The sequence below is a fragment of the Rhinolophus hipposideros genome (assembly GCF_964194185.1).
Source record: "Rhinolophus hipposideros genome assembly, chromosome: 17".
NCBI lineage: Eukaryota > Metazoa > Chordata > Mammalia > Chiroptera > Rhinolophidae > Rhinolophus > Rhinolophus hipposideros.
The window spans coordinates 53,395,926-53,408,857 of NC_138063.1; positions in this window are offsets into that span (position 1 = coordinate 53,395,926).

A 12,932-nucleotide genomic window follows, 5' to 3' on the forward strand; every position below is an offset into this window, starting at 1 on the left:
ATCCATTTTTGTTTTCATTAAGGTGTCAACTTGTTAAATACAAGAAAATACAACTTTAGATTCTGGTTATAGCAATGTGTGCTCCTTTATATGCAAATAAAATTAGTATTCCCACCCTAACTAGCCACAACTAGTAAATAAATTAAATTATATTTCCAATTTACAATGATACTATTTATTATTTGTCTCTTCAGACAAAATCCCAATTATAGGTCTTAGAGAAGAGTTTTCAGATAAACACATTATCTGAAATGTGATCCGTTTCAGAGTAGTAAATAACATCAAACAGTTCTTTAGAAGTGGCTCTTTTGCCTCTTAACATTTTGAATCTTTACAGCCTTGCAAATAGATGTAATTTCCAATAACTCCAGTGTCAAATAAACACTTTAGGCAGGATTATAATAATTGTTACTGTGCTGAGTTGAGACTGCTGTGTAATCTGTCTCATTCACATAGAATTCCCATTTTATTGTAAATATTGGCTTGGTGCAAAAGTTATTGCAATTTTTGCACTCAATTACTTTTGCACCTACCTAATATTTCAGCCATCCCCATTACTTCTAACCAGAGCTGCCACCTTGTGGCCACACAACCATGGTATCTGCTAAGTCTCAGTACCTGGATGGTCTCCTTAATTTAATCTCTCATCTCATGGTGAGACCATCCAGTGCACGGACTGTAGTATGATGGAGAGTTTCCCACTCTTCCAGACAAGGAGCTAATGAAATCTGAGTGTACAGCATTCAAATGCCAATATTCATGGAGAACTACTATAGTTTACAGCGGCTAGCATCTGCCAACTGTAAAGTGACATTTCACAATAACAAAAGCATTCTCCCTTCACATCAAGAAATGTAACAAAAAATGAGCCTGTTTTGTTCATGAAGTGTGTGAGTAAAAAGAAACTGCTGGGCTGGGTTAAGCCCTTCAAGAATGAGGTCGCGGGGAGGACACTGAGCTCATGAGGTGCATTAAATCATCAAGGAGCCCCTGCATTGGCAGATTTCAGCTGCACCATCCCCAAGCTCTCACCCTAACAGTGCACATCTGTGACAGGGAGGGGTCAGGGTGGACGCTGAGAACAAAGCCAGCCCTGGATCAACTGGATCAATACTTACTCAGCACAGCCAGGGAGGAGAGTAGAAGATTGGGACAATCAAGGTTAATGTGAGCTGAGTATCATCCAAGCCCAAAAATGTGGATCTCATCTCAGACTCTAGCTTGCCAAGTTACTTTTCAACTTTTGTTTCTTCAGTTCTCCTGCTGTAAAATTTAAATATTGGTGGACTTGTGAATAGTCTATGTATGCCTGGTATGGAACACGAGGTTTACATATGCCTCTATAATAAGAAGCTGTGATTGAAGCAGAATTTCTTAACGTGTTGCAAAGAAGACTCATCCTGTGTAGTGCTTCCTGGAAAAAAAGAAAAGCAAAGTTAAATCAGCTGGAGACACATTTGTTTCATATTGAGCCCCCTGCATGGATAGAGTAACAACACACATTAGCATAGTCAACATCCTGAGAAGTCTTGGTGGCAGATATCACTATTTGTCTACTCAAAATCCCTTGACCCCTCCTTCCCTGACAACAGGGACCACTATTTGGAAGGGGTGCTATGCAAACAGCTAAAAGATACATTGCCAACCTCCTTTGCAGCTATGAATGGAAATGTGACACAGCTAGGGCCCAGGAGATACAAAAGAAAGTCACTTGTGAGACTGAGTTAGATGATTAATATCAATTTTGCCCTTTGATCTTCCCTTTCTTCTTTGCTGAAATGGAAATATTATGACTGGTTCTTCAGTAGCCATCTTAAGATCATGAAACAAAAGTCAGCAGAAGACAAAGAGATAAAAAAAAGTTGGATCCCTAATGATATTGGGAAGCTTTGTATCAATTTAGACCAGCCACCTTCAGTTTGGTGTTACATGAGAAAAAATAAATTACTAATTTGGTTTAAGCCTCTGTGCTCTTAGGTTTATGTTACTGGAAGCCAAACATAATTCCTAACTGATTCGTCATTTTGAAACCATCATGCACAAATTTTTGGAATGTAAATTTGTTACAGATACCAGGACCAGAAAGAACCCAAGCAGCATTCAGAGAGTTAGGAAGGTCAGCTTTATTACGCCGGCGGGCTCAGCGGGATTCTTCCCAAAGATTGAGCCGCTAGCAAGGTTTGAGTAGGTTTTTATGGGTTGGGGACTGTAGTTGCACAACAGCCTAGCCAACTGTCCCTCCATGTCTTTCCTTAAGGAAAGAAGAGTCTGTGAGATTGTGCCTTTCTGGGACTCTGTTCCATCCTTGTGTTTACACCTTATGTCTCTCTGTCTGGTCCCCAAAAGATGGTTTGCAGCCAAAGACGGGTAAGATATCTCACGGGAGATACAACCTAAGCCAGGCGGAACCGAGTGGGGACCCCTAATGAGCTGCCTTAGAAGAATAAGGGAAGGGGCCTTGCCTCCCCTTCCCCCTGCCTGGGAAAGTCTGTTGCCGGCCCTGGCTTTTCCATTGCAGCTGTTTGTGAGAGAAGTCATGAGGACAACAAAGATCAGTCCTCTCCACTTATCTCTACGGAGCTGTTACAATATGAGAGACTTGACCCTGAGAAGGTACAGACCTTAGGTAAGACATCATGGGAACTTGTGCTTCAGCTGTTTGAAGGTTAAAATAATTGGCTTGCGATGTTTCTATAAAGTGATAAGTGAGTCTCACAGACCGTGCCAAAAACACTGCTACTCCCTTGTATACTTATCAATAAAAGCCTCCAGTCGGCTTTGTTTAGGGCTCCAGTCCTCTGAGACTGAGAGACCCCTGGCCTTCTGAGAGATTTAACAGCATTAAGTCTCTGTTTGTTTCTTTCTTAAAAACTTAACCCAAACCGCCCCTTCTCGCCTCCTCACTGCCCTTGTTGCACAGGACGTGACAGGGGACTTTCTTGAGTTGGGGAAAGGGTAGGTGTCATCTGGTGATTGGCTCGGGGTGTAGCTTTGAGGGGGTTATGCAGAAGTGGGCTGGGAATTAGGCTGGGGACTTCTCTCTTTGCTTGGGCCACCATTTTAGGTCTGTTCCACGTGGCAGGGAACCATTTTATGTCAGTTTCTCCATCATGTCCTCCCTGTTGATGATCGTAAGTAGTAACAACTTAGAGATCATCATATTAGCTAAGAGGACGATAACCCCGCAGGGCAAGGATCCTGGCTGTGGCCCTACGGGTGACGGAGGTCTCTATGAAACGTATGACAGCGTTAACTATGCATGGCTGGATGGTTGCAAGGAGGAGGATTGTGAGGAGTGGGCCGGCTAGGGGTAGGAGCCAAGAGGACCAGCAAAGGCTAGAAATAGTAGGAGTCCAATGACAGTGAAGACGAGGCCAAGCAGATGTCTGCGAGGCTCATCTGGGCTGTTTCTTGAGGGTCAGGCGGAGTGGACAGGCTGTATCAGGTTGGACGATCCAGGCATCATTGTCCGGCTGGGCTCTTTTAACTCAAGTGTGATGGATCCACAGAGCGATGCCTGAAACTTTAAGAGCGATGGGAGTAACAAGTATGACAGTGTGAGGGCCTGTCCACTGGGGTCGGAGGGGCTTGCGCTTCCAATCTTTGATGCAGACTTGGTCTCCCGCGGTAAAGGGGTGTACCAGGGTCCCGAGAGAAATGGGGGCCCTTTCCAGAATGTAAGCACGTACATCTGTGAGGACCTTGCCCAGCACGGCCATCTGGTCTTGGAGGCAGGAGAACCCTAGCTGGCAAATGTTGCCAGGGAGGCTGGGCAGCAGGGGAGGGGGCCTCCTGAAAATAATTTCGAAGGGAGAGAATCCAGATTTGCCAGGCGTGCAGCGCGCCCTAAGGACGGCTAGCGGTAGGAGGTCCACCCACCCTAGGGAGATCTCCTGAAGGAGTTTAGCTAATGTCTCCTTGAGGATACAGTTCACGCATTCAACTTTCCCTGAGCCTTGTGGTCGGTATGCTGTATGGAGTCTCCAGTTGATGTCCATGGCTCTGGTTACCGTCTGAAGGAGTTCTGCTATGAAAGCTGGCCCACTGTCACTGTGGATAGAAAGTGGAATCCCGTAGCTGGAGATAATCTCCCTAAGGAGGACCTTGGCTACTTTGCGGCTCTTCTCAGTCTGAGTGGGGAAGGCTTCGATCCACCCAGAGTAGGTACAGACCAGGACCAGCAAGTACTTAGTACCACAGCAGTTCGTCATGTCAGTGAAGTCGACGACTTTGAGGTTCTCAAAAGGTGCGGTACCGCCTTTCTGAATCCCAGGGATGGGGCTAGAGCTGGACTTTGGATTGTTCTTTACACAAGTGAAGCAGCATTCTCCAATTGACTTGCAAAGAGCTGACAGCCAGCTAATGTAGAAGTTTTGGCTAGGAGGCCCTGGAGAGCAGTTTTTCCTAAGTGGGTTAACGTGATATTCAGCAGTTACTTGAGGACCTAGCAAGGCTGGAATGAAGAGTCTTCCAACGGGCAGTTGCCACCACCTTTGCAACAATCTGGTGGCCCCTTCTGATTTTGTCCATCTGAGTTCTTCTTTTGTGTACCGTGGGAGGGACGTGGTGGTAGTGACAGCAACCAAGAGCAGTTCACTAAAGCTTCCCATCGCCGCTGATTTGGCCATGGTGTCAGTGAGCCTGTTCCCGACTGCTGAGGGCTCGTTGCCTCTCTTGTGGCCCCAACAATGGATAATTGCAACCTGCTGGGGAAGCCAAGTGGCTTGTAGGAGTTTAAGGATTTCTTGTTTATTTTTAATAGTTTTTCCCTCCGCGGTCAGAAGGCCTCTTTCTTTGTATATAGTCCTATGGATATGGACGGTAGCAAAGGCATACAGAGAGTCGGTGTAGATGTTGACTTTTCAGCCCTCAGATAGAGCAAGGGCTCTTATTAGTGCCCATAGTTCTGCCCGTTGGGCCGACTATCCCAATGGAAGTGCCCCTGCCTCAAGTACCTCATCTGTGGTAGTTACCACACACTCCGCATGATGTTTTCTGTCCCTCAGGAAGCTGCTGCTGTCAGTATACAGAGTAAGGTCTGGGTTACGGATGTGGGCTGTCCCAGAGGTCAGGTCTGGTGGCGTAGACCTCGTTGATAACTTCTATACAGTCATGTTCTAGATCCCCTTCCTCGGTTGGCAAGAAAGTTGCTAGGTTCAGGGTGTGCACAGCTTCGAATGAGATCCGAGGGTTTTCCAGGAGTAGCCCTTGATACTGAGTCAGCCATGCATTTGAGAGCCATCGGGGTCCTTGACTGTTCATTGAGGTGGTGACCGAGTGGGGTACTTTAACTATGAGTCTCTGGCCTACGGTGAGCTTATCTGCCTCTTTGATGAGAATCACAGTGGCTGCTAGGGCCCGCAGGCATGGTGGCCAACCCGCTGCTACTGGGTCTAGTTTCTTTGAGAGGTAGGTGATGGGACAGAGCCATGCTCCAACTGTTTGGGCCAGAAGTCTTAAGGCTATTTTGTCTCTTTCATGGACAATAAGTGGAATGGTCTCTCAGCATCAGGTAACCCGAGGGCTGGGGCCTGTCCAAGTGAGCTCTTGAGCTGCTGGAAGACGTGTTCTTGATCTTCTGCCCATAGTATGGGGGCCTTTTTTTGTCCAGTTAGAGCCTCATATAAGGACTGGGCTATTGCTGAAAAGCCAGGAATTCAGATGCAGCAGAAGCCGGCAGCCCTGAGAAAGTCATGGAGCACTTTCCAGTTGGTGGGCCAAGGGAGGGAAGTGATGACTTTCTTCCACTCGGTGCTGAGGGCCCGCTGTCCTTTGGAGATGATAAAGCCCAAGTATTGTACTTGTTTTCTGTAGAGCTGGGCTTTCTTCCAGGAAACTTATACCCCGTCTCGGCTAAGTGGGACAGGAATGTCCTTGTCGCAGTTTGGCACTCGGTTTCGGTGGCACAGGCTAGGAGCAGATCATCCTCATATTGCAATAGAATGCAGCGGTATTCTTCTTGAGGGAAGGTGGCTAAATCTGAGGCTAGCGCTTCCCCAAAGAGGGTTGGGGAGTGTTTGAAGCCCTGTGGGAGCTGAGTCCATGTCAGCTGGAGCTGCCGGCCGGTATCAGGATCAGTCCATTCGAAGGCGAACAGTGATTGGCTCTGGGGCGCCAACCGAACGCAGAAGAATGCATCTTTCAGGTCCAGGCAGGTGAACCATCCAGCCTCCGGGGGCAGCTGACTGAGGAGAATGTACGGATTTGGGACTACGGGGCGTAAGAAGACTGTGGCTTGGTTTATCGCTTTCAAATCTTGTACTGGCCGGTATTCTCCATTAGGCTTCTTTACCAGCAGGAGGGGCGTATTCCATGGCGACTGGCACTCTACAAGTATCCCTGCTGTTCTGAGATGTGGCAAGCTTCCCTGGAGATGGGGTATGGGCATAGCCGTTGGGGTTGAGCTCCGGGTCTCAGTTCCACCAAAACTGGGGCCTTATGTTTTGCTAGCCCAGGCGGGTTATCTTCAGCCCAAACCTCCGGGAAATCGGCCCTGTAGGCTTCTGGATTCTGTTCTACACTGCCGGTCCCGTAGAGCCTCCATTCTTCTTTCCTCAGGGTGGTGATAGACAGAATAAGTCCCTCTGATGGGGGTTGCAGTGACATGGTGGCTTGGCCTGATTGTTTGAAGATTTGTGCCCCTAACTTGGTAAGAAGGTCACATCCTAGGAGCGGGATTCAGCAGTCTGGTAAGTAGAGGAACTCGTGCAACACAGTGTGTCCTTCTAATTTATAAGTCTGTGTCTGGCAGAACAGTCGGCTTTTGGCTTGATTCCCGGGAGCTCTCATTATGGTGTCTCTGCGGTCCTTGAGCAGTGCCACCAGCATGGTGACTGTCAAGTGTTCTGCTCCAGTATCTACAATAAAAGTCACTGTTTGGCTCCTACATCTAAGTCAACCGTGGGTTAGTGGGGGCCAAGTTTGAATGAGTCCTCTTCACTCCAACTTGATTCCTGCTAATCCTATGAAGTCGGGCTCCAGGCTGGTTGGGTTGGGACCACGGGAAGGCTGAGGCTGGAAGCAGAGTGTCTGGAAGTGGCAGGGCAATGCCAGCCATTGGCTGTGGTGCTTAGAGAGGTGGTGGCGGCTCTTTGTCGGGGTCTCCCTGGTAAATGGTCTTAGTCATGTCTTTCTGGGGGCGGCCTCGTGGGTTCCGTGCAACGAGGACCATGGACTGTTCTTTACTATTGGAGCAGAACCGTACCCAAGGAGGAAGGTTCGGGCTATTTCCAACCACGAGTCAATGTAAGGGAACTGATCTGGATATCCTGGGATCCCGGTGACAACTATGTAGACTCGGCGAATCGTCAGAAGGTTGCAAATGCCTTCTGAGGGCCATCTCATGTCAAAACTCGGCCACTCCAGTTCACATAAGGTGCGGAGACATCCGGGGGGTCATTTTGACCCCATAGTCACCTCCAAAACCTTTCCTGAAATTCTTTAACATGCATGCAGTCTAGAACCGTGGTCTTCCTGTGACTCCCTCCCATGATGTTCGGTGTCGCATAGACAAGAGAAGGATCTTAATCAGGCACCCACCTGGCTGTGTCCTTTGTGGGAACTTTGGGTACATCTTGGCTAAGGTGTGCCCATGTAAGCCCTGGGCCCGGTCGTACTCCAAGAGTAGGAATCACTGTTATGCCGTTCGACGTTACCACGGAACGCAGGTTGGGGCTCACTCGGGCTCCCTAGCCGACAGGCCGTGGATCCACACAGAACCCCATTAGGGACCAAGTACACACACATTCATTCAGGGAGGAAAGATGCCCTCCCCTAGAACGGTCCTAACTAGAGTCCGAAGTGGGTGATCAGGCTCCCCTTCTACCCTTAGGCAGGCCTAACTGGGTCTGGGCCCCAGGGTCTTACTGTGTCCGATGTCCTGGTTGACTGTCCATCCTTTCTCTCTACTGGGGGTCCAGCAGGGAGTCAAGGGCCATTGCAGGCGGGAGGACTCGGCAGTCCCAGGCCTGCCGAAATCAGCAAGGTATGCCTAACCCGTCTGGGCTCTTCCTCGACCCTATGGCCCGCTCTCGCCCAAAACCGGTGGCTCAAGGGGCCAGCGCAGTTAAATTTCCCAGTCAAAGAACCAAGAATGTTACGGATACCAAGACCAGAAAGAACCCAAGCAGCACTCAGAGTTAGGAAGGTCAGATTTATTATGCTGGCGGGCTCAGCAGGATCTTTCCCAAATACTGAGCCCCTAGCAAGGTTTTGAGCAGGTTTTTATGGGTTGGGGACTTCCTTGAGTCGGGGAAGGGGTAAGTGTGGTCTGGTGATTGGCTGGGGGGAGGAGGATTATGCGGAAGTGGGCTGGGGCTTAGGCTGGGGACTTCCCTCTTTGCTTGGGCCACCATTTTAGGTCAGTTTTATGTGGCAGGGAACGATTTTAAGTCAGTTTCTCCATCAAATTGAGAAATGCTTCATGTATACATCCATTGATCCTTAAACATTTTAACGAGAATTTTCTGTTTACTGGGAGTGTAGGGACAGAGTACCAGAGAGTAGTTTCCAGGCTCTTGACCTCACATGGAAAGATGCTGGCTCAGATAGTAGATGGCCATCAGCTGTGATCAGATGGCCATCAGCTGTAACTATTGGCCATCAGTTGTAACCAGTTAGCCATTATAATATAACTGCCATGGCTACATTAGCAAGTGCAGATTGCAGTTAGCAAGTGGATTGTGGATTGCAGATCATGTTGATCCTACTTCCTATATCTTGCCCAGCAGCCAGCAAGACTGGGATGCAGGAAGACCCTTAATTGGTGTACTGGCGGATGTTTGTTTCTGTGTCTCGACCAGCTACTATCGAGAATATAGTGGCATGAGTTCCCCCATCTGTGGCTCCATTGTTGTTCCTTTTGGGCCTCACCATATCCTACGTTCTTGTGCAGGGACTGGGAGCTGCATTACAGGGAGGCTGCACTTTTGCTACTGTTTGAAAATTTAGTCCTCTTATAACTACAAGTTTTAACTGAATATGAGCCCCAACAGCAGTCACAGCACACACTCTCCCTTCTGTAATTTCACTGTTTAGTTTCTCAAATAGCATAGCAATGCTGGCTGAAATCCCTCAGAACCTAAAGTTCAAGGGGAAATAGAATCTATCATCTTATTAAAATTAATTGTTAAATATGTACTACACAGAGAATTCAGTCTCTAAGATTATGTAACACTTATAAACAATTATATGAAGTAAATATTAGCAATCCTTTGTTCTAAATCATATAAATATGGGATACGAAGTTCAAAGACAAGTTGTTGGCATTGGAAATCTTCAAAACAGGAGTACCTACAGTTGTATTAGTCTGTCATAGGATACAATTTTTTTTCAGCAGAAGAAAATCTGAAGTCTTCAATATGGGATCTTCTTTGGAGAAATTCAGTCTTCAAATCAAATTATTGCCAGGTCCTAACCATAATTAGCTGTAAGTCCTTTTGAAAAAGAATGCTAGTCTGTGAGTGTGTGAATATTTTAGAAGCTTTTAATAATTCTGATCGGGGGACATGTGCTTAGTAATGAAGATGTGTGGTATTAAGCATTCCTCCCTTTCGCATGACTGCACATGTTTGCCTCCTGGGGTTGTGATAAGCCATACCCCAGAATCTTGGCAAAGACTCACCTAAAATTGGAGAGAACTCTGAGTGTCAATCATCCAGTGTATATTTTTAGACAACAGACAGAGCTTACAAGCAGGCTTCACATTCACATTTTTGTAGCTGGGACCTAGACGAGTACAAATATGTGGGCATGTATTTGTGGGGGTAAAAAATGGGAAGGGGCTGTCACATGGCAGCAGAATGCATGTCAAGCTCTGAGAGATACAGCTGGTCATAGCATCTAAGGGAAAAGCTCTGTTCAACTGGATGAGGACAGAAGTGGTGTGTGCCTGGCCCACAAAGCTCACCCTTCTGCAGTCCTCTCCCTCTTTCCCCATTTGCTAATAGAGAACTCCCAGGGACTATGGGACGATGGACCCCAAGGAAAGGGGCCTGATTTCTTGACTAACATATGGAAGGTTGCCCACCAGCCAGAAACACAGTACATTGTACTTGGAGTGAAAAAAAATAAACTTGAATAGAATATTTCTCACTAGTTCAAACTCCAAGTAATTCTATGTGACATTTGCTCTTAATTCAATCCAGGATGCTCCTGTTCTATAGGCTGCCATCTTGACAATGGCCTCCTCAGTCACAGTAGTAAGAAAAGAGAATGTGTAGAGAAAGATTCTTGACTTCAGCCCCAGAGCCACACTGGTCACATCCCTCCCAACACATTGGCTAGAACTAGAAACATGGTCCCAACCTAACTACAAGGGGCTGAAAAATGGAGTTCCCATGGAATATTTGGAGATTGTTCTGTCTCTGCTCCATGACTGAGGGAAAGGACTAAGAGAAAGAGCCCTGAGGTGAGAATGGGCATGCCTATAGGAGGAAAAGGAACAATACTAAGGCGGTTTGAATGCTAAGGACAAAGGGCAAGTGTATGAGAGAGAGTGGCTGACATAAGTGGGGTCCAAGTGGAGCAGATCCATCGAAATGACTTTCTATTCTTAAAGTTCTAAAACTCAAGGGATGCTAGATACATGACATAGACTTGCTCTTTTAAAGAACTTTCTCCAGCCGTGATTGGTTAGGCTATTGTTTTGGATGATTTTAGGGATGGAGAGAACTTGGTGATTGGATGTGGGAATCAGGAAGACATACATGTCAAGACCAAGGGTCAGGAGCATGGAATGAGTAATCATTGTGACAGTGGAACATCTCTTTCACAGAGATGGGGGGCACCTAGGGTAGGAGGCCCAATGTCAAGATGAGTACGTCATAACATAGTTATTACCTAGTCCTGGAGAATGCCTTGTCGAAATAATATGCCAATGCTCTAGTGAAAATGTTCAGTTGTGCAGAAAAGTAGTTTCTTAGATTTGTGTACCATTCAGGGCACAGAGGAAGGAATTTCATTGTACTCCATTTGCATTGTGAGTAGGAGGAGCTGAGCTGTTTCCTTCTCCTCCCCTCCAGCAATTAGCAAGTTCCCCACAGCTCCCCACACCACTTCGCAGGAGATCAACAAAACAACCCAGATTCCAAAGCCCTGACAAAACAAGACAGTAGACATAACTCCCCAGGAAAGTGAGATGATGGTCCTTTAACCCAGTACACACCATGAGAAATTGGAAAGTTAGTCATGACTGTGTCCTAACCCCAAAAATTCTAACTTAATTGGTCTGGCATATGGTCTGGACATTGGGGTTTTTAAAGCTCTCCTAAATTATGCTTCTGATTTGAGGCTGAGGAAATCCCCTGGACTGGGGAAGGAAAGTGGAGAGCATAATCTACAACATCTTTGCTTCCACTCAACGAAGGTTTTTGGTTTGGGGGTTTTTGTTTGTTTGTTTGTTTTGTTGTGTTTTAATTAAGTTATAATTGACATATAACACTGTGTAGTTTTAAGGTGTATAATGTGTTGATTTGATACTTATAAAATATAACATGATTATCATTATAGCATTCGCTGAACAAAGGTTTTTGAGTCAATTTTTGATGGGTTATAGTCTAATAGTGTGACCTAAGTGCTTATAGTACCTGGCACATAGAAGACCCTTAACTCAAAATTTGGGGTCCAATAGCATCATTATCTGTCAGAATGAGCACTCCTCTCTTCCCCTTTTCATCCAGGCACATTCTGAGGATATATGTTAAAATTTGCATTGAAACCAAACATTCCATTGAATTAGACCATGATAACATTTAACATGCTAACCATCAGATGTGTTCTACCCTATTATGCAGTCTAGAGTAAATCAGCAATTATGTTTTTATCTCATTTCATGGCTTATTAGAACTAATACTCATCATAGTTTCTACTCACACATTCATATTAATGGATTTTCAGGAAAACACTCAGAAAAAAAACTAAGAAGATGGTTAGTAGCTGACAGCCAGCAACTTTGATAATAAATGCACAGAGCTCTCCCAGAGTTCTCAAAGAACTGCTTAGCTGATTCTATAGTCATGCTACAATATCACTGGCCTATGAATTACTGATAATCGCACAACCCTGCTGGGAAAAATGAAATAATCACCCAGAAGGATGTAGGGCAGATGGTGGGGATAGGGTATATTTGCTACAGTTATTAAGAGCTGCTAAATTTATATTTCACAATCTGGGGGACAAGTTTTATAATTATGAATAGGTTATTTGTATGTTATTTGCCTGAACAGTACAAGCAGACACTCAGCTTTATTATTAAGCTGGTCAAGAGGACTCACACTGAAAGGCCATGATAAAAATATGGCCCCTATAGACACACCTGGTTCCCTCCAAGGATCATGTACTGACTAGTAAACATTAGAGTTAGACCCCTGAAAACTACCTCACTTTGTCCATTACTGCAACTTAGTACTAGCACATAGTGGGTCCTCAACAGGTGCTAGATAAATAAATGTTAGGAATCAAATCCAGGGCCCTCCCACAACCCAGGAAAGTATTTGGATTCCAAACCAGGGAAGGACTTGATTTTTTCCCAATGAATCATTAACCTTTGTTTGTTCTTTCTGACCTTGATTAACTCAATTAATAACATATGACAATATTCACAACTCCATTTATGATTGTTTACCATGCACCAGGAAATCCTGCTGTTATCACCAAACATTGCCTCACATAATCCATATACAACCCTGTGAGGCTTAGATACTATTATTATTCCCATTTTACATCTGAAGACACTGAAGCTTAAATGCTGATGGAGGAAAATTGGTAGCCCATGTTAAGCAGTGGTTTACAAATATTTGGGCTAAGATTTTCAAAAACAAGAGAGTTCACCTACAAGTCCAGATTTCTGATATTTTTCTTTAAAAATTTGGTGGTGTGGCAATGAAGATTCTTCATTACCACATGGTAAGAGTCGCTGTGGCCCATAGTATTCT